At 44.0% G+C, this 23239-nt stretch overlaps 1 long non-coding RNA gene across 1 annotated transcript in view; it reads right to left on the reverse strand.

Annotated features, from left to right (window-relative positions):
- LOC135228611 (uncharacterized) overlaps window positions 1-7552 on the reverse strand; it is a 49381-nt gene extending 41829 nt beyond the window's left edge. The window contains exon 1 of the long non-coding RNA XR_010319281.1: window positions 678-7552. This is a non-coding gene — a long non-coding RNA (uncharacterized LOC135228611). The remainder of the gene's footprint in view (window positions 1-677) is intronic.
- Between the last annotated feature and the right edge of the window lie 15687 nt (window positions 7553-23239).

The following is a 23239-nucleotide window of genomic DNA, read 5'->3' on the forward strand; positions in this document are numbered from 1 at the left end:
GTCAAGAAATTAAAGGATGTATTGCATTGGGCAAATCCTCTGTAAAAGACCTCTTTAAAGTGATAAAAAGCAAAGATGTCACTTTGAGGACCTAAGGTATGCCTGACCCAAGCCATGATATTTTCAGTCGCCTCATATGCATGCAAAAGCTGGACAATGAATAAGGAAGACCAAAGAAGAATTGATACCTTCGAATTATGACGTTGGCAAAGAATATTGAATATGGGTGGTGAGACTTCATCTCATGTACTTTGGACTTATTATCAGGAGGACACAAGATCCAGAAGCTACTGAATAAAAGAAAAGATTCAGAGATTTGCCTATATTTAAAAAAAAAATTAACTCTCTGCAGGACAAACAAAAAAAAAAGAGTGACAAACTTGAAGAAAAATACTTGCAGTATAAAATGGACAGAGGACTAATTTCTCCAATATATAAAGAGGTTTTTACAAATCAATAAAGGGGGAAAAAAATAGAAAATCTGGTCAAAAGCCATAGGCAAAAAATTCCCAGAAAAAAAATACAAATGATTTTTAAGCACCTGAAAAACTGGTCATCCTTACTCAGATACAAATTAATACCACAAATAGAGGACACTTTTTAACCTATCAGAGGGACAAAGATCAAAATGTTTAATTACATGCCGTCTATGAGAGTACAAGGAAGCAGACACTTACAGATTGTTGTTGGAAATGTGCATTGGTGTGCTCCCTTAGAAGTGGCAAGAGCAGACATTCTTGTCTTGTTCCTGATCTTAGGGGGAAAGCACCCAGTCTTTCACCATTAAGTATGATGTTAGCTGTATTTTTGTAAATGACCTTTATTAGATTGAGGAAGTTCTTTTATATTCTTCTATTCAATATTGTACCAGAGGTTCTAGCCAGAGCAATTAGGCAAAAAAAAAAAAAAAAAGGGTATCCAGATTGGAAAGAAAAAAGTGAAACTATCTCTCTTTGCAGATGACATGATTGCATATATAGAAAATCCTAAGAAATCCACTAAAAAACTACGTAACTGATAAACAAATTTGGCAACTTGTAGGATATAAGATCAAGATATAAAAATCAATTGTACTTCTATACACTAATAATGAACAACCCAAAAATGAAATTAAGAAAAAAATTTACAATAGCATCAAAAAGGATAAAATACATAGGAATAAATTTAACGAAAGAAATGCAAGACTCATGTACTGAAAACTATAAAACATCATTGAAAGAAGTTAAAGAAGACCTAAATAAATGTAAGGATATTCAATATTCATGGATAGTAAGACTTCATATTGTTAAAAGGACAATATTTCTCAAATTGATTTATACAAACCGTATTAAAATTTCAGTTGCCTTTTTTGAAGAAATTAACAAGCTGACCCTAAAATACATAGGGAAATGCAACAGACCCAGAATAGCCAAAACAATTTTTAAAAAGAAGAACAAAATTGGAGGACTTACACTTCCTGATTTCAAAACTCACTGCGAAGCAACAGTAATCAGGACATTGTGTTACTATAAGGATAGAAAAATAGACCAGAAGAATAGAATTCAAAATCTAGGAATAAGCTCTTATATTTACAGTCAGTTTTTTTCAACAAGAGTTCCAAAACAATTCAACGGGGAAAGATTTATCTTTTCATAAAATTGTGCTGGGACAGCTGGATGTAAAAGAATGAAGTTGAAGCCCTACCTCACACCATTAAAAATGTAACTCAAAATGGATCAGAAACAAAAATGTGGGAGCTCAAACAATAAAAATTCTTAGAAGACAGCATAAGATAAAATCTGTATGTTCGTGAATTAGGGGACGGTTTCTAGTGATAACACCAAAAGCACTAGTGACAAAAGAAAACATAGATAAATTGGACTGCATCAAAATTAAAAACTTTCATGCATTAAAAGAGACTACCAAGAATGTGGAAAGACAGCCCACAGAATGGGAGAAAATATTTTCTAATCATATATCTGATAAGGGGCTTTTATCTGGAATATATAAAGAATTCTTACCAATCAACAATAAAAAGACAAATAACCCAATTTAAAAATGGGCAAAAAAATTGAATGGATATTTCTCCAAAGATAAATAAGTGGCCAATAAGCACATGAAAAGATGCTCAACATCATTAGTCATTAGAGAAATACAAATAAAAACTATAAAGAGATACCACTTCACACCCACTAAGATGGCTATAATAGAAAGACAGACAATAAAAAATGTGGACAAAGATGAGGAGATATTGGAATCCTCATACATTGCTGGTGGAAATGTAAATGGTGTAGCAGCTTCAGAAAATACTCTGGCTGTTCCTAAAAAATTTAACAGAGTTACCATAAGACTCAACAATTCATTCCTAGGTATACACACAAAGGAATTAGAAATATGTTCACACAAATACTTGCACACAAATGTTTATAGCAGCATTATTCATAATAGCCAAAAAGTGGAAACAACCCAAATGTCCATCAACTGATTAACTGAGAAACAATACATGGTATACTGAAAAAGTAGAATATTATTTGGCCATAAAAAGAAATAAAATTCTGAAACATGCTACAACATGGATGAAACGTGAAAACATTATGCTAAGTGAAAGAAGTAAGACACAAAACATCATATATTATATGATTCTTTTATATGGAATGTCCAGAATAGCCAAATCCATAAAGATCAAAAATAGTGGTTGCCAGGGCCCGAGGGCAGGGGTGGAGAATGGGGATCGACTGCTAATGTGTATGAGCTTTATTGGGGGGGCAGGGTGATGAAAATGTTCTGGAATTAGACAGTGGTGATGAGTGCACTTCGTGAATATACTAAAAACCACTATATTTTATACTTTACAAGGGTGAGGACTCCCTGGGTGGTCCAAACGGTTAATTCATTTGGCTGCTAACTGAAAAGTTGGAGATTTGAGTCCACCCAGAGACACCTCAGAAGATCTCATGATCTATTTCCAAAAATTCAACTACTAAAAATCCTGTGGAGAACAGAACAATCAGAACAGAAATATTGAGAATGTTCATGCACTGTGGAGAATGTAAACAATGTCACTGAAAAGTTTGTGCAGAAATTGTTGAACGGGAACCTAAACTGCTGTGTAAACCTTCACCAAAAACACAATAAAATATTATTTAAAGAAAAGAAAACCCCATGGAACACAGTTCTACTCTGACGCACACGGGTCGCCATGAGTCAGAATCAACTGGGCTGCAACTGATTACTGGTGAACTTTATGGTATGTAAATTATGTCTCAATAAAGCTGTTATTTCACACACAAAAAAAGGCAGCTCAAAAAAACTCAACAATAAAAATATATATATACAATTAACATGGACAAAAGACACGAAGAGACATTTCACTTAAGAAGACATACAAGTAGCAAATAAGCACATGAAAAGATGTTCAACATCGTTAGTCATTGTTGTTAGGTGCCGTCTAGTTTTTTCCAACTCATAGTGACTCTATGTAGAACAGAACGAAACACCACCTGGTCCTTCACCAACTTCACAATCGTTGTTATGCTTGAGCCCATTGTTGCAACCACTGTGTCAATCAATCTCGCTGAAGGTCTTCCTCTTTTTTGCTGACCCTCTACCTTAATAAGCATGATGTCTTTCTCCAGGGACTGGTCTCTCCTGATAACATGACCAAGGTATGCAAAACAAAGTCTCACCATCTTTGTTTCTAAGGAGCATTCTGGCTGTACTTCTCCCAAGGCAGATTTGTTTGGTCTTTTGGCAGTCCATGATATATTCAATATTGTTTGCCAACACCATAATTCGAAGGCATCAGTTTTTCTTCAGTCTTCCTCATTTATTGTCCAGCTTTCGCATGCATATGAGGCAGTTGAAAATACCATGGCTTGGGTCAGGCACATCTTAGTCCTCCTCAAAGTGATATCTTTGCTTTTTAACACTTTAAAGAGGTCTTTTGCAGCAGATTTGGCCAGTGCAATACGTCCTTTGATTTCTTGACTGCTTCTTCCGTGGGCATTGATTGTGGATCCAAGTAAAATGAAATCTTTGATAACTTCAATCTTTTCTCCATTTACCGTGATGTTGCTAATTGGTCCAGCTGTGGGGATTTTTGTTTTCTTTAGGTTGAGGTGTAATCCATACTGAAGGCTGTGGTCTTTGATTTTCATCATTAAGTGCTTCAAGCCCTCTTCACTTTCAGCAAGCAAAGTGTGTCATCTATATATCACAGGCTATAAACGAGTCTTCTTCCAATTCTGATGCTGTGTCGTCCAGTTTCTTGCATTATTTGTTCAGGATACAGATTGAATAGGTACGGTGAAAGGATATACCCTGACACACACCTTTCCTGATTTTAAACCGTGCAGTATTCTCTTGTTCAGTTAAAACAACTGCTTCGTGGTCTATGTACAGTTTCCTCATTAGCACAGTTAGGTGTTCTGGAATTACCATTCTTTGAAATGTTATCCATAATTTGTTATGATCCACACAAGTGAATGCCTTAGCATAGTCAATAAAACACAGGTAAACATCTTTCTGGTATTCTCTGCTTTCAGTCACGATACATCTGACATCAGCAATGATATCCCTCATTCCATGTCCTCTTCTGAATCTGGCTTGAATTTCTGGCAGTTCCCTGTTGATGTAGTGCTGCGATTGCTTTTGAATGATCTTCAGCAAAATTTTTACTTGTGTGTGAATCTGTAATTATCCCAAAATAAAAAGCTTAATAAAAAAAAATCCCTACCTGATATATCCCTTTATATCAAACATGGTGAGAATGGGATGATAATGGAAGGAAGGATGGATGGAACGGAGGTAGGAAAAGAGGGAGTAGAAAGGGAAGGAGGAGGGAAGAGAAAAAGAGAGAAGGAAGGGGAGACAAGAAGAGAAGGAAAGAAGCAAGGAGGAAAGAAAAGTAATGTTTACTATGGATTTACCATGTTCCAGAATCCAGGCTCTTTAACACCTTGCTGGAGATAGGTATTATCACCCCCATTTTATAGATGAGGAAGCTGAGGCTTAGAGAATAATTGCCCCATTCTCAAAGACACATTTTGAGGAGTCAGGATTCTGCTCTCTGACTCTCCCTCTGCCTGCCTCCATCCTTTAGCCAAACACAGCCATCAATTAAATGTAGGCAATGACTGTATTACTCAAGAGGAAATTGAAGCCAGACTGTAAGACGCAGTCCACAAAATTCATGATTTCTTCCCCCACCCCCGCCCTTTCCACTTGGTCCCTTTTTCATATGGATCAAGTTTTTATTTCTGCATTTATTGCATATGCAAATTACAGATGAGAGCATCGACTATACAAGTCATTACTCAAGAGTAACATCTCCCCAACTGCCACTGGACAAGAACAGAACAGCTTGTGGTTAATTTGCTATATAATCACTGCTTGTGATGGGGGCAGGGCTGTGCCTGTGCTAATATTAGGAAAGGGGAAGCTGAGCAAAGAGGACTCCAGAGTGTAAGGAGGGAAAGTGGTATCAAATCAGGGAGAAAAGAAGAGATCTGACAGAGATCAGGAAGAGCCAACCCCACTGTAATCAGAAGCTTCCAGAATGGTCTGCTTCTCTGCCAAGGAGTACAAGTGCCCCATCCCATTAGTTATGTCCAATAGAAGAGCTCACCAGAGTCCCCATTCTCCTAACCTCCACCAATTCCTGGCCACCTCATCTCAAACAAAGAATATTTGTATATACACGCTGCATCTCCAGGGATGGACACCTACAGAATGAGCCATGGGCATGAGAAAATTAAACAACAGGCAAGAGTTATGGCCACTATACTAGAGTTCTAACAATTCAGTAAGGAAAAAAGGCCAACAATCCAATAAAAAATGGGCAAGGGTTGTGAACAGGCAGTCCACAGATCAGGAAATTTAAATAGCCTTCAAACATACAAAAAGATGTTCAATCTTAGTCTTAATCAAAAAGAAATGCAAATTTGAACTCCAATGAGATACTCTTTTTTCTACCTATCAGACTGACAATAATCAAGTGTTTGATCACAGCCTGTGTTGGCAAGAGTATGGAGAAGCCAGCACTCTCAAAGTCTGGTAGGAGTGTCAATTGACACAGTCCCCATGAATGGCAATTTGGCACTCTGTATCAAAATGTTTAATGCACATACCATTGGCCCATAAATTCCACTGTTCTAGAATGTATTCTTCAGACATAGCTGCATATATATATGCAAAGTTGGATATACAAGGCTATTCACTGCAGCATGGCTTGTAATAACAGAAGATTGGAGACAGCCTTAATGTCCATCAAGAGGGGACTGCTTAAATAAATCACAATACATTCATACAATGGAAATCTTTATGGCTGTTAAAAAAAGAATGAGGCAGCTCTTTATGTAGGGATGTGAAACAATCTCTAAGATATATTGTTAAGTGAAAAAAGCGAAGTGCTGAACAGTGTGTTTAGAATGCTGTCATTTGTGGGTTTTTAAAGGATATATACATCTATGCTTGTACATGCAAAAGATCCCTCTGGAAGGATGACAGTATCTGATTCTGTAGAGGGTAAGGGGCTCTTGGGGCTAGGAACAGAGAGGGAAGGAGGCTCATTGCTCACTGTTTACCTTGTTCACCTTTAATCTTAGAAGAAGTACAACCAGAATGTTCTTTAGAAGCGAGGATGTGAAGAATCTGACTCCCTTACTTTGGGCACGTTATCAGGAAAGACCAGTCTCTACAAAGAACTTCATGTTTGGCAAAGTCAAGGACCAATGAAAATGAGAGAAACCCTCAATGAGGTAGATTGGCACAATAGCCACAACAATGGACTCAAAGATCCCAAAGATGGTGCAGGACCGGGCAACGTTCTGTTCTGTTGTACATGAGTTTTCCATTAGTCAGAGTCGGCTCAACAACAACAAACGTTTGATTTGTGCTGCAGTGCATGTATAGTCTAATTGATTAATAATTTTTTAAAACCCTCTGTTGACTCCTCTTGCCCAAGAATCAAACCCCTTGGCCTGACGCCCAAGGCCCTTCACAGTTTAACAAGCCTATTCTCACCTTCATCTCCTTAAAAGCCACCCCTAGCACACTCCTCTCCAAGCACACTGAATTTCTCACCTCTCCCCAAACACATCATGCTTTTTCACACCTCAGGACCTTTGCACTTGCTGTTTTCTGTGTCTGTAATGCTCTTTCACACTCTCATTTGCTATACACACTCTTACCCGTCCTTCAATACCCAGAAAAAACATGACCCTGAGAGTTGGCCTTCTCTGACTTCCCCCAGGAGAGTTAATCACCCTCCTCTGTATTCCCACAGCACCCTAGACAAGCCTCCATTCTAGTTCAACTGGGGTTGCACCCGGACAGGAATGAGCTGGCTCTGGCCCATTTTCAAAACAGAGCTATTGATTTGATCTGTCCACGCTGGACACCAGCGTCTGTCAGCAGGGGTCTACTCAATGTGGATGTCCACCTCCCCAAAGAGGGGACAACAGAACAGAATCCTACAGCATGTTCTAGGAAAAAAGACCACATGATCCCATAAGTGGGGATCCCAATGCATATTAGCATGTTAAAGGTTCTGAGCAATACTGCAATAAATTGAAATCCGTTATGTTCCCCACTTATTTAACCACAGAACTTTTTTCCCTCACAGCACCTATTAACACCCCTACAGAGTTAGCGTTCTACTGGGGAGAAAACCTTTGGGAAATGTTAATCTATAGCACTGCCTAGAGGGGTTCTTTAATTTAAAACTTTATATGAACAGCAATGGAATGTTGGAACTCATCCTGAATGAAATCTCCATGCAGTTTACCAACCAGTTGGATCAGAAATGCTACAACTTTAGTAAACACACAGAGTGTTTCTGTTTTATCATATTTTACAAAAATACGACGCACCTTCTACGTTTATTTGCCAACCACTACCTCCCCCCACGAGGTATTTTTTGTAAGCGTGCTATACTAATTTTTTTTGTTACAGCAACATGTAATAGTTTAATTGTTCCTTGCCAAGAAACTGATGAACTCATGACGAGTAGACGATAGAAGAAGTCTGAGTCTCCAGGTTCCCACCCCAGTTCAGGACTTTTCTGACTTTTGTTTCCCATCACAAGGGTTCAGGATCTGTGTTCCTTGGTAGGTATCTCACCCCACCCTGTTGCCTGGGAACAAGCTCTGCTTTGTATCAGCGTTTTTAACTCCAGCTTCAAAAATTTTCAGTCTCTCAGCTGCTATCACCATTATTCCCCTCTTAGGAGAGTCTTCACCACTATCTCTGTGGCTCCAGTTATTTCTATTCTCAATGGAAGAAGAACCAAGAAGATCCGTCTCTCCCATCAGACACTGAACAGGACCTGACTCCAGTTCCTTTCACCCAGGAATGGGGTCTCTCTCCTTCTTTCTCTCTATCCGTTCAATATGTCTCCCCGCTGAGCTATCATCATAAGGAGGGGCTTAGTGACCCCAGTCTTTTTGGTGGGAAGATTAACCTCCATCCAACTTGAAAAGGCTTCCGCACTGTGCAGAAGGCATCGTCCTTTGGTGCGTTGAGGGCCTCACTCATTCTTTTCGCACCTTTGTCCTCAGCCTCTGTCCTGAACCATTCACCTGACCACTTACCTGCACAACCAGATTTCCTCTGGATTCACTGCCCTGTTTATGGTTTTGCCATGCCCCTTAGCACTAACATTTGGTCTTTTCTCCCAACTCCAATCAACCTTTGGCTTCTCTACTGAACCACCTTTTTGATAACTCTGGAAAAATACCCCTGCCACTCTGGAACCTACTCCTCAGTGCAGACTCCCATGGTCAATGTCCCCACGGTCCCTTCCAGGATTAACCCAGCTGAAAGGAGCTGCCTTACGCAAAGTCACGCTCCGTCCTGGGGTGGCCTGAATCCAATGACTGATAGTCTGGGAGGTATTAAGGCCCAGCTCTCACCCCAAATTGGGACAGTGCTTGGACATCTATGTTCATGACTGTCTGAAAGATCAGTCGGGCCTTCCACTGAAACTGTAGCACAGCCCAGCTTCTCCCTCTGTTACTCCCTTTTGCTTTGCTTCCCTTCCCTCCAAAAGGTTGAACCCAAAAGCATTCCCTAATCACCCTCCTGCATGCTGATCTCCATCTCAGGGTCTGCTTTCTGGGGAGGGGAAGCCCCTACAAAGTGCCTACATAGCCCTCTTGCCTGCAATGCTAGCAAATTATACAGGGATGGGAGTTATTCTGAATTTGTTATATCAATGACTGAACATCATTAGATATTCCTTTAAAGTCACCAACCCTTATATATTAGGGTGATGCTAGCTACTGTAAAAAGTAAGGCCTACACAGTTATGGATACTTTTTGATATAACCGAACACTTCCCAGGATTGGCTTTTTGGGTTTGAAGGATTAGGACCATAGTCTCATGGGCTATATAGATCAATTGGCATAATATAGTTCACAAAGTTATGTTCTACATCCTTGTTTGGTGAGTAGTGTCTGGGGTCTTAAAAGCTTGCAAGTAGCCTTCAAATATACAACCATTGGTCTCTACTTCTCCGGAGCAAAAGAGAAAGAAGGAAATCGAAGACTTGAAGAAACTAATCTGCAGGACAAATAGTCTACATGAACTACAGCTTCATTTACCCTGAGACCAGAACTAGGTGTTGTTTGGCTACCACTACCTACCATTCTAAACATAGCCACAAGAGATGGCCCTGAAAAATGGGAGAAAAATATGGAACAGAGCCTCAGATTCCAAAAAAAAAACAGACTTACTGGACTGGTTGAGACAAGAAGACTTCTTGAGACTATTGCACCGAGATACTCTTCAAACCTTGAACAGAAACTAACCCTTGAGGTCACTTTGTAGCTAAATAACAGGTTGGCTTTCAAAGTAATGATGTACTGTGCTTCTTTAAAAAACCACCTATGTGAGACCAAAGCATCAACAATTACGATAAAACAAAGATGACGTTGTAAGGGGGCAGGGAAACTAGATTAATGAAAATGGAACAACCAGAATGGAAATAATGAGAATGCTCACACACTCTAAGAATGTAGCCAATATCACTAAACAATTCGTGCAGAAATTGTTGAATGGAAACCTAAACCCCTATGTAAACCTTCACCAAAAACACAATAAAATATTATTTTTTTTAAAAAAGGCCCAAATTTTAGAGGTTTATCAAAATAAATGTTTATTTCCTACTCATGTAATTGTTGAGTGCAGATTTCACTGGCCAGTGGGCAGTTTTCCTCGTTATAGTGATTCTTAGACCCAAGCTCCTTCCATCTTGTGGCTCCATCATCCTCTAGCAGAGTAGTTCTCAGTTGGGAGAGGTTTTGCCCTCAAGGGAACATATACAATGTCTAGAGATTTTTTTTTATTGTCACAGCTGGGGAGGAGGGTGCTACTGTCGTCTAGAGAGTAAAGGACAAGGATGCTGCTAAACATCCTACGATGCATAGGACATCCCTCCACAACAAAAATAAATCCAAAATGCCAATAGTGGTGATGTAGAGAACCTTGCTCAGCAGGATCTTAACCTGGGGTCCACAAACCCCAAGAAGTCCTTGCAGAGAACTCCATTTCAATATAATTGGCTTCCTTTGTAACCCTATGGATTTTACTTCATGCAATCAAAACATTATTATGAGTAGGGGGACATAGGCTTCACTAGTCTGCCAACAGGTCCATGGCACAAAAAAAGATGCTAAGAATCCCTGCTAGGGCCTCAGAGTCTTCTGCTTCTAGCCACCAGGTGACAGAAAAGAGAGTAGAGACGGTAGATGTACTTTTTATCTCTCTTGGCCTAAAATTGACACAACATATTTCTGCTCATAGTTCTTTAATGAGAACTAGTCAAATGGGCCCACCTAGATGCAAGTGAGTCTGGGAAATGTAGTTCCTGCCTGGGCAGCTGTCTCCAAACACCAACAGTATTCTATGAAAGGTGGAACATAAATTTTTGGAGCTCAACCAACTACCCATCTCAACCCCGCCTTGCCACCCCTAATAACAATGGTAATGATGATGATGATGGTAATAACTATAACAATAGCAATGGTAATGACAGTAATAACTAGTATTCATCGAGCACTTCCTCTGACTTAGTCACTGCTAAGAACCTCCCAACCATCATCTCACTCAATCGTCCACCCTCCCTATGAGGTTAGAAGACTTCTGCCCTCTGTAGACATCATCGACGCCATGGGCAACTCTCACATCTAGGCAAAACAGCCAGTTATGGTACCTGCTTCCCAGAGAAAGGAGTACAGAGCCATCTGAAGGAAGCTTGAGCTCACTTTAATCAAATGTCACAGATCCCAAGACTCTAGGAGGCTACGGACTGTGCTAGGGCTCTGGATATCTCAAAAGCCTCAGTTCAAGGGAAAAAACGTGGAAGAGAACCTCAAATTCTCATGGAATCCAGACTTTATGGAGCCATTAAGGCTGGATAATCCCCTGAAACTATTGCCCTGAGGGAATCTTTAAACCTTAAACCGAAACTATCCACTGAAGTGATCTTTAAACCAGAGTTTAGCTTAATTAGTAAAGAATGTCTGTGTAGAGCATTGTGTTTTTTAGCGAATGATCAATAGAGATCAAATTGACAACTTGAAAGGATAGATGAGAATGAAAATGATATCGAGAAAGGTGGCATGACTTGAAGAGTTAACCAGGGTTGCTGAATTGTACATGTAGAAATTGTTTAATTGATGTATGTTTTGCTGTGTATATCTTCACCCAAAATAATTTTTTGAAAGCCCCCAGTTTGAGAAGATGATCCTTAGCCTGCTTGAGTCCACCCACTGTATGAACCTCTACAGCTGAGCCCTCCAACAAAAGCCCTCCAGACACAGGATGGCCAGCCAGGGAAAGTCATCACCATATTCATTCTCCATGGCCACCTCTTCCTACATCAGGAAGCTCCCAAATGGTGATCATAAAAATACACCTCTCCCTTTCTAGAACTTATCATTGGGGGAATGAATGATGGACTTCTGTGGTCCAGAGACTAGAAGGCAGATTGAAGTTCGGCTTTATGCTCAAAAGCAAGAGCTGGTTCCCACATCTGAGTTCTCTGGGCCATTGGTATGAACAAATATTATCCCATTTTTATAGATGATAGAACTAAGGCTTGTCCATGCTAAGTCAAGAGCGTGAAGTTGAGGAGCTGGGACAGATGGCTGGAGAACAGGCTGGGCACAGGATGGGGGGCTCTCAAAACATCTTGAGTGGGTACCTTGAGCTTCCTGCTGAGAAGTGTTGAGTCCAGGCCCAACACATCAGCCCTGGGACCAGCACCCTCCCCAGGGGTTCTTGTTCCGGGAAGTGGTAGAGGGTCTACAACCCAGAAGCAGCTGCACAGGCAGCAGATGGTAACAGCTGCTTCTCAGATGGTTTTATCATCACATTGCTTTTTTTCTTTCACATTACGAATTTTTTTTCTAAAAACATGGCTTTTGTAGCAGCAGAGGTGGCTAGGTGTTTCTGAGAGGTCTATAGCCCAGCTCAGTCTGTCAGATTCCTGGGGTCTTGTCCTCTGTGATATATGAATAAAGTGAGTTCAAGTTCACTGCCTGGAAACAGTCCCTGAAGTGGGCTGCCTCTGCTTCACCTGTGCTGGAGGAACCACGGGTATGGAGAACTATGCCTCAGGACTATCTTGCCCCAAGTCCCAAGGACAGTGGGCAGCAAGCCCAGGAGAGCTCAGATTCAGGGGAACCAGGTCCCAAGTGTGGTAAGATTTCTGATTGCCAAACATATGTGAGTTCTCAGGGGAAGGAAGCAAGAGCAGCATAACGTTAGACAAGTGACTTAACCTTTCTGAGCCTCCGTTTCCTCATCTGTAAAATGGGGTAATAATATGGACTACCTCCTGAGGTTGGGAGAATTGAATGGGACCCTGTCTGTAAAAGGGCCTGGCACAGGGCCTAGCTCCCAGTGTGTTCTCAATAAAGGTCATCTATGAAGATTATTTTTAAGCCACAGAAAAGAGAAAAGATAAAAATGGTGCAAAAGCCAGAGAAGATGAGACCCACAACCCCAGGTGGAGGGGTCATGGATGACCTGACTGGTCAGAGAGGCCTTCGTCTTAACCAGCATGAGAGAGGGGCTGCTCCCAGCTGAGCCAGGGTTGGGGAAAAGGGCCGGCATGGCGCCAGCCCCGTCATGGCACCCATCTTAGCTCTTGCTCCCACTGCGACATCCCAGTGAAGCAGCAGACAGGCAGACAGATCTCTGGATCTGGAAGGCAAAGAAGAAATCTGGGCTGAAGAAAACCCAAATCTGTTGCTGTCAATTCGATTCCAACTTACAGAGATCCTATAACACAGAGCAGAACAGCCTCATGGGGTTTCCAAGGAGTGGATGGTGGATTTGAACTCCCAGACCTTTTGGTTAGCAGTGGAGCTCTTAAGCACTTCACCATCAGGGCTGGAGAGAGGACTTAAAAACTGCCCTGGAAGTGAGTACATTGGTATGGGGGGAGGGGTACAGGGAGAGGTAAGGAGAGGAGCAGAGGCCTCAGAGAAAGCCCAGGGAGAGCAAGTGAGGATGGAGACAGAGTCAAGGTAGGAGAGAAGAGGGATGAGAACCAGACTCACAAAGTTCCCAGAGACTTTCAGGAGCATCTCAGGCCAAGGGTCCAGCACAGGGATATGTCCAGGGCTGGCCAACAGGAAACGGGAAGGAAGACGATGCCCTGTTCCTTGCCAGGACCTGGCACATACATCTCCTCATTGAATGCTCCAAACCCCTGATGAGATCATGTCATTATCCCCATTAAATAGGTCAGAAAACTGAGGGTCAGAGAAGTCAGGAGACTTCTCCCAAGGTCACAGAGTTTGCATCTAACATATATCTGGAGGCTCAAATGCTCTTTGGGGGCACCAAGTGCTCAGAATAACGTTCACGAGGCCCAGGTCGGAACCAAGCACCTAATAATGACCTCCAGGGTGGCTGTGTGCAAGCATATCTGAGGCAGTTAGCATGAAGGAGGGAGCGCAGCTAATTGTCTGTACAAATTAACTCTAATGTGGTCGGCATCGATATACTTATCTTTCCTTAATTACATTAATCAATTAATGAAGAAGCTGGCTTCCTTTTATTACGATTTCTAGGGCCCATATGTTCTCAGGAGTTCAGTGGAGCTTGGGATTTCCTCTCTGCCCCTATCTTAAAGAGGGGAACAAGGTGAGCGTCAATAGGCGAGATCGCCCTCATGCCTTCTCAACTCTGAAGGTGAGCGCCAATGCGGGGGCGGGGGGGCGCTAGAACATGGAAGTGATGGTCCCCAGAAAAAGTAACTGGTGGGGAAAAAAAAGTCCAAACTCCTTAATCTGGTGTTTGAGACCCCTCAACCTGACAATCAAAGCCCCTCAGCCTGGCATTCCAGGCCCCTCTCCAGCCTCACTGTGCACTGCCCCCCCCACCCCCACCCATGTATATCAGCCTGGGCTGTTTGACATCGTCTGAGCTACCGAAGCATGATTGCATCTCCATACCCCCAACCCTGCCATTTCCTCCACCAGGAAGGGCAACTCACATCAGTCCGATTCCAGGACAGGCCAGGGTGTTCCAGTCACCTCCCTAGCACCCTGTAGAAGACCTACCCTGGGAACACCCCTACAATAGTCTTCACTCATTCATTTTTGATTCAGCAAATGTTTACATTCCCTGCCCTCATGTAGCTTCCAACCCTTTGGGACAGACAGACAGTAATTAAACAGATATATTTGATGGCTCAATGGTTAAGAGCTCTTGCTGCTAACCAAAAGGTCAGCAGTTTGAATCCACCAGCTGCTCCTTGGAAGCCCTATGGGGCAGTTCTATTCTGTCCTATTGGGTCTCTATGAGCTGGAATCAACTCAACGGGCTTGGTTTTGGTTTCGTTACATTTATATAGAGCAGTGATTTTCAGTCCATTAGAATCACCAGGGGAGCTTTTCGAAAGTATGTTGCCCAAGCCCCACCCCAGACGAATTAAAACAGAATCTCTGAGGGTGGGAGCAAGGCATCAGTATTGTTCAGTTCTCCAGGTGATACTAATGTGCAGGCAGGCCTGAGACCTCTAGCATGGGGCGGGGGCGGGAGGCGGGCAAAAAGGGGTTCACTGCACCTTCTCTGCAAGCCAGCCATCTGCCACCAGGTGAAATGGTTGCTTTCCCTGGATGTTGTTGAGAAGGTGATCAGCCAATTGTGCTTTTTTTGTACTTCTTTATTTAAATGCAATGAACTTTTGTGTACATTGCCACCAAAACGAAATAACATATTAACAAATAAATAAATGAGATGAACTTGCCCTGGCTACTCTGTTTTCTGTGTTTGAAGAAGTGATAGCACTATCGAGAGCAATGCTTCTGAAACGTTAGCACACGTTAGAATCACCTGGAAGCCTTGTTCAGCCATGCCTGCTAAGCACCACCCCTAGGGGCTCTGATTCAGTAGGTCCGGGGGTGGGACCTAATAATTTGCAGTTCTAACAAACTCCCAGGTAAGGCTAACCCCGCTGAGAGAACCACTGCTTTAGAGCAAGGTAGAAATTCAAGTGGCAAGTACTCCCCTCATTAAACTTCAGCTGTTCCCATCTCTGTTGAATCAAGCCCAGCTTGTGTCTCCCAGGCTGAAGTAGAAAACAGCCTTCAGCTCCCGCTCTGCAGGGGTAGAAGTTATGCAGTATCATACCTGCTCCCACTTTAACTGCAGGTTGTTTTACGACCAATGTGCTCCAGGACAACTTCCCTCCCTTCTCGAAATGCCAATTTTATAGCAGGGCAGTGCCTCCTAAAGTGTGGTCCCCCAACCAGCTGCACCAGCATCACCTGGGAACTTGTTGGGAATGCATGTTCTCAGGCCCACTCCAGACCTACTGAATCGGGAACCCTGGAGGAGGGGCCCAGCAATCTAAGTAGCCACAAACCATTCAGGTGATTCTGATGCAAGCTCAAATTTGAAAACCACAGATTCGGAGAAAAGAGCCCTGGTGGTGCAGTGGTTAAAGTGACGGACTGCTAACCAAAAGGTCAGCAGCTCAAGACCACCAACAGCTCCTCGAGAGAAAAATGAGGCAGCCTGCTTCCTTGAAGATTACAGCCTTGGAAACTCTGTGGGGTCACTATGAGTTGGAATTGTCTTGGCAGCAGTAAGTTTGGGTTTTCCTTGGTTTTGATTTAGAGAAAACATGCAAACTGGCCTTTTAGATTCTTCTCCTACTCACCCTGCTCATTTGTAGTATTTGTTCATAAAAATAATAAGTGCTTTCATTTATCAAGACTTACTCTGTGCCAGGAACTGTGCTAAGCACGTTACGTTAACGATCTTGTTGAATTCTCAGAACAGCCCAACCATCATTCTGTTTCATAGATGAGAAAACTAAGCCTTAAAGGTTGAGGATTCTTGCCCAGCTGTTACGTGGCAAACCTGAAAATGCTATTCTCTGTCCCACTCTGCTCCACCCTTTTCAAAATGGTAACACTATGCACATATCACACCCATCTCGCCATGTTTTGTGTTTTTCAAATGTACTTTTTTCCTTCAAGCATAAGATTTTCTTGACACCTCACCCCTTCTTCCTAATTGTTTTTGTTGCTGTGTGCCTTCGAGTTCATTTCGACTCATAGCAACCCCATAGGAGTAGAACTGCCCCCTTAGAGTTTTCTAGGCTGGAAGCTTTACATGAGAAGGTGGCCAGGTCTTTCTCACAGGGAGCTGCTGGGAGGGTTCAAACCACCACCATTTCAGTTAGCAGCCGAGCGCTTAGCTGTTGGCACCAGAGCAGAGCTTGTGTTCATAAAAGACCTGATCAATTTTTGAACTGCTTAAAATCATCAATTAACTGCCCTAACAGAAGTCATGCATTTTTCTTTATGAAAATTGTGGAACATGGTTGGATTTTTTTAAAATGCAAAGAGCAAACACACAAGTTCCATCACAGTAATGGAATTTAAATGGAAAGTATAGCTTCACAGGTACAACTAGAAGTTCACGTTGCTTGAAAGACAGAACTCAAACTGAAATGTGGCCTGAAGTCCAAACATTGGATTCTCTCATCAATAATTCTCCAATACATTTGGAAACCAATTACTTACATCCAGAGGTATTTTAACCACTCAATCAATCCATCCATCCTAAATGGCAGAACTGGTCATCTTGGCTCCCCTGAAAATGTACTATGGGGTAGAGATTATTCAAAGACGAGGTGATAACTAGCTGATGTCTATAGCAGGAGAAATGGCCAACTGCTCTGTGCTGCAGTCACAGGCAGACAGCCTAGGGTCCTTTATGTTGTTGGGTGCTGTCGAGTTGATTCCAACTCATAGCAACCCCATACACCACAGAACGAAACACTACCTGGTCCTGCCCCATGCTCACAACCATTATGCTTGAGCCCATTGTTGCAGCCACTGTGTCAATCCATCTCATTGAGGGTCTTCCGCTTTTTCACTGACCTTTGTACCTTCTTTATACCTTGCTCCAAATCAGTGGTTCTCCCAGGAGTATCAGCCACATCAAGGAACTTGTTAGTTCTCAGAGCCATCCCCAGACCTACCGAATCAACCTCTGCACTGAAAGTCCCATGTCCCAGGAAACAGTTAGTCACCTCAACAGCGCCACGCCTGCCTCAACTCAACGAGTGTGGAAAGATGTTGCTGTTTCCCTTCAGCCAGCACTGGGCCTGATTCAAGGGCTCTGAGAGAAGGCCCGTGGCTCCCATGGGGAGGACATCCTGGGTAGGACCAGTGTCATACAGGTGCCTACCAAAGGGGGCAGTTGGGGACCAGAAGGAAACTAGCCTGAGCAGTGACCACATCTCTTCCCACAGATAAACTGCAGAGAGTTTCCTTGGATGGCTTTGCAACGGGAACTCTACCACCAAACATCTACCTCTTCCATAGACAGAAACAAAGCCCAGGCACTGTGGAGCAGGGAGGTAGAAGGAACAGCAAGAGAGGGCCTGGATGGCAAATATTGAGGCCCCAGTTCCTGGTTTCTTCTGGGCTTTCCTGTGCCCAGGGGTGTTGGTGTCCATCCAGCCCTAAACCCCTGGGCCTCCTGAGCTGGCAGGGCCACCCCACAGCACCTGGACCTGGGTCAGCTGGCCTGACATAGACCATAGTCAGGCACAAGAGCAGAGGCAGCAAGACTGAGATATGAGCTGCTGAGACCCCCCTGGTAAGCACCAACTGCAGATCTAGACAATGTGCGTGCACTCCGTAAGTGCTGGTTTTGTTAAGCAGCTACTGCCTTCTGTGACCAAGGTCCCCTCCAGAACCAGGCTCACCCTCCTATCCCTCTACATGTCTCATCCTCATCACAGCCCCAACCTGCCCCAATGCTGTGTGGCCTTGGCCAAGTGACCCTCTCCGAGCAACAGTTTTCTTACCTACAAAGTGGAAAGAATAATAGTGCCGACTTCAAAGGATTGTCTGAGGAGGGCAGGTAACATGATCCCTGGTGTCACAGTGGTTAAGAGCTTGGCTGCTAACCAAAAGGACAGCAGTTTGAATCTACCAGTTCTACTCTGTCCTATAGGGTCACTATGAGGCAGAATGGACTTGATGACAATGGGTTTTTAACATGCCATGAACATAGTAAGTGCTCAGTAAGTGGTAATCATTGTCATTGTTATTATCCTCCAGGACACCTGAGGGGTGAGGAAGGGGCTGGAGGTGGGAAAGGGGAGAGTCCCACAACCTCGCTTAGCCACTAAGCACAAGACCCACATGCCAAATCCTCTCCGTTCTTTCCTCAAAATCAACGCTGACTTATCCATTAGATACAGTGGCACGGCGCCTACAACCCGTGACATTTAAGGGGCCCACATAAATGTTTTCATTTCTTTAAGGATTAGAATAAAAACCTGAGCTTTTAGGGTCAAAAAAAATGAAAATTCGGGGGGCCATGAAGGCAAAAGTGTCTAGAACCCACAAAAGTCATAATGCAGCCCAGTTCAAACTCTCACTTGCAACGGCCCTTTCGAATCCTCACTGTCCTATCCTAACACAGAGGCCGCAGCCTCCCAGTGGGTCTCCTGGCCTGTTCTTCAAACCCTCCTGTGCATCATCCTCAGGACAGCCAGTGCCCCCTGCCAAAATCACAATTCTGACCATGTCCCCTCCCTACTGAAAACCTTCCATGGCTCCCACTGCCTTCAGGGTAAAGTCCAAATCTCTCAGCCTTGGCACACCAGGCCCTTGGTGGACACTGCCATGCAGACCCTCCATACACCCCACCTTCTTGCTTTCATACCTCCATACCATTACACTGGCAGCTGCCTCTACCCAGAATGCCCTTTCGCCTGTAAACTCCTACGCACCTTTCAAAGTCCTAAGAGAATGTCCCCATAACTATCATACTGGGATTTTGAGTGAATGTCTCCTTGGGGTCAGGGATTAGGTTTTCTTCATCCTCATCTCCCCTGCCATCATCCCAGTGCCTAGTTTAGAGAGATCATCTGACAATGTTTGTGGGGGAAGGTGACTCTCCTGGGATCGCTGCCAGCATCTCCACCCTCACTCCCTGGCCTCTTCTTCCCCAAGCCCCTGCAGCTCTGTGGCTTCCAAGTGAGGAGTGAAGCCCTGGGGTCCTGCCCACTGTTCCCCTGTCTAGCAGACAGGGAGCACAGCCACCTCTGGGGAGCACAGGTGGCAGAGTAGCCCCAGGTGGGGAGAGCTGTGACCTTCATCACCAATACCCTGCTCCAGGAAAAGCCATCAGCTCTTCAGGACGGGGGGAGGGGACTTCCCATCCCCCAAAAAAAACCCAAGGGGCATCTTCAGGTCCCTAGCCAGGGACCAGGAGATCTAGTTCAGCCTTTGTCTTCATGTGGCTGTGTACCACTTTGTGCCTCAGTTTCCCCATCTATTAAGAGCAGATTGGACTAAATCCTCTAAAGAAAGGGTTCTTGCAACTCCTGCTATGAAGGCTTTTTCAGGGCTTCCCATCAGTGCAGCCTGAGTTCCCAAAACAGAGGGAAGAGTGCCACCTACTGACTCCCACCCTCCCTCCCGGAACACAGAGCCACCAAAGGAATTGTCAGAACGTGCGACCTTCAAACAGGGAAATTAGTCCACACTCTCCCTTTTCATAAGCCTCAGCCACCTCCCCTTGCATGGGGCTGACTGGTGCCCCTCCAGCCTGGCCGAGGGGCTTTGCCCACACTACCCCAGCACCAACAGCTTCCTGCCCCCAAGCCCCAGGAAAGCAGGAGCTCCCATGCCATCCTGCCCCCTGTGCCAGGCCCAGCACCAGGGCAGTCCCCTGGCTGCCAGCCCCTGCACACTGGGCCCACGGCTGGAGGTAGAGAACAATGATCCCTATTGTGACTAAATTTCCCCCTGAAGATCTCATTCAAGATGTTAGAGTGAGCGATCATAAAAGGAATTAATAGTTGATTCGCTGTATAATTTCCTAGTTCAATATACTTTAGTGCAGCGGCTAAATGAGCCGTCCCGGCCGTTCAGTGGGGCCAGATAGCGACTTTATCACTGGGATCTCAGGCTGAGGAATAAAAGCAATTCTTCTGAAGTAATTGCGTCTAATTAAAAGAAACATTTAAAAAGTGTAACCAAAAGGAATTCATTTCAAATGGAAAATTAATGCTGAAAAATAGCCCTGAGCTCTCTTGTCGCAGCTAACAGCCAGGCAGCCGCAGAATAATTAAACTGTTTTGAAATGTCGATACCATCCTCCTCGGGAGAAGATGGGCTCAGCTGAGCACATCGAGGGCACCTCAATGGGGGCAGCTTCCGAAGAGGTGGCCAGCACTGGGACTTGGGATCAGCCATCGTCTTCCAGGCAGGGTGAAGACCAGGCCACATCAGACAAGGCTGGGAAAGATTGGCACCCTGGACCAGAATGAGAGGGGCCTCACTTACCCAGGCATGATGAGTGCTTGATGCTTTTCTGTCACCCCAGTGAATCTTCAGAACAACCCTGCCACTCAAGTCTTACTAATATTATCAACGGGAGTTCAAAACGGAGATTCCCAGTGGCAAGGTTGCCGTGTAGCTGCCTTCCAGTCAGCCCCCGATCCGTGGCGGCCCCATGTACAACGGAGCAATGCCCAGTGCTGCACCATCCTCATCAGTGGTTGCAGGTCAGGCTGCTGTGATCCATAGCATTTTCGTTGGCTGATTTTCAGAATTAGATCACCAGACCTTTCTTCCTAGTTCATCTTAGTCCGTGAAACCTGTTCAGCATCATAGCAACATGCAAGCCTCCCCCGATAAACAGGTAATTGCTGCACATGAGGTGCCTTGGCAGGAGTCGAACCTGGGTCTCCAGCATGGAAGGTGGGAGTTCTACTACTGAACCACCAATGCATCCAGTAGCAAGGTACCTTGCCGAAAATCACAGTTTTAATACGTAGCGGAACTGAGATTTGAACCCAAGTCGGCCTGTCTCTGAGGACCACATTGATTGTACCACACTGGATGTTAGAACTCAGCATCAGGAAGGATACCACATGCTCTCTAGTGCTGTGGTTCTCCACCCTGCCTGCCCATTAGATGCACCTGATTCCAAACCTGGAGAGCTTTGAAAAACCAGTACTGGGCTTACCCCCAGAGATTCTGATTTAATTGACCCAGGGGGTAGCCTAGGCGTCAGCATTTTTTAAAAGCTTTCCAGGTGATTCCACTGTGCAGCCAGGTTGAGAACCGCTGGTCTAATGCCCAGTCATGGGGCCCACTTTGCCTGGTGGACATTCCCAGCAATTGTCCCACTCATTTCCCCTGGAGAGTTTTAGCCTCATCTGCAAGCCGGGATTGCAAATACCTCCCTTACAAGGTTTCAATAAGGATGAAATAAGCTGAGACACTAATTCAGAGCCCGTAGTAGCTGCTAGGAAACCCTGGTGGCATAGTGGTTAAGTGCTACGGCTGCTAACCAAGAGGTCAGCAGTTCAAATCCACCAGGCGCTCCTTGGAAATTCTATGGGGCAGTTCTACCCTGTCCCATAGGGTCGCTATGAGTTGGAATCGACTCAACGGCAGTGGGTTTGGTTTTTGGTTAGTAGATGCTAAGTAAATGTTAGTTTCCAAATGGAGGGCATCAAGAGGTAAGAACAAGAAGAAACCCAAGATGAAATGTCTATCAAGCCTTAACTATAGCTCTTACTCCATTAAAAAAAGACATGGATGAACCTGGAAAACATTGTGCTGAGTGACATAAGGCAGACACAAAAGGACAACCATTGTATGATCCCACTTATATGAAATATCTAGAACAGGTAAATGCATAGCGACAAAAATTTAGTCGTGATTGCCAGGGGCTGAGAGAGGTGGAATGGGAACATTGCTGACAGGGTACTACGTTTCTGCAAAGGGTGGTGAAGAACATTTGGAAATGGGTAGTGACGACGGTTGCACAACATGGTGAATATACAGTAAGTACCTGAACATCCGACTTACAGTGCTTGCCCTTTGTCTAGTCATCTAGAGCTGCTGCAACAGAAATACCACAAATGAACGCCTTTAACAAAGAGAAGTTTATTCTGTCACCGTCCAGGAGGCTAGAAGTCCAAATCCAGGGTACCATCTCCAGGGGAAGGCTTTCTCTTTCTGTCGGCTCTGGAGGAAGGTCCTCGTGATGCGTCAGTCTTCCCTTGGTCTGGGAGCATCTCAGCACAGGAACCTCAGGTCCAAAGGACACGTTCTGTTCCTGGCACTGCTTTCTTGGTGGTATGAGGTCCCCATGTCTCTCTGCTCGCTTCTCTCTTCTATACCTCAAAAGAGATTGGCTTAAGACACCATCTGATCTTGTAGATCTCATCGATGCAACCCCCACTGATCCAACTCATTACACCATGGTGATAGGATTTACAACACACAGGGAAATCACATCAAATGACAAAATGGTAGACAATCATACAATACTCAGAATCATGATCAAGCCAAGTTGACAGATACTTCTGGGGGACACAATTCAATCCATGACACCCTTTAATGTTATATAAATTTGCCCTCACTTTGAAATGAAAGAACCCATACTCACAACAAATTCTTCATCACAGTCGCCTTCACTTGCTGCAGTTTTTAAGTCATTGAAAAAGCTTCAAGCCTTTTGTTGCACTAAAGTAAGGCTAAATAAGAACCACACACACCTGTTCCAACTTACCTACAAATTCAACTTGAAGACAAAGAAACAGATCTCATTCGTAACTCTGCGGTTGCCTGTAGTTAATGTCACTGAATTGTATATTTAAAATTTGTTCAGATGGCAACTGTTTTGTTACATTTGTTGTTGTTGTGTGCCATTGAGTCTATTCCAACTCATAACAATCCTATAGGACAG

The sequence above is a fragment of the Loxodonta africana genome, chromosome 24, assembly GCF_030014295.1.
Source record: "Loxodonta africana isolate mLoxAfr1 chromosome 24, mLoxAfr1.hap2, whole genome shotgun sequence".
Lineage (NCBI taxonomy): Eukaryota > Metazoa > Chordata > Mammalia > Proboscidea > Elephantidae > Loxodonta > Loxodonta africana.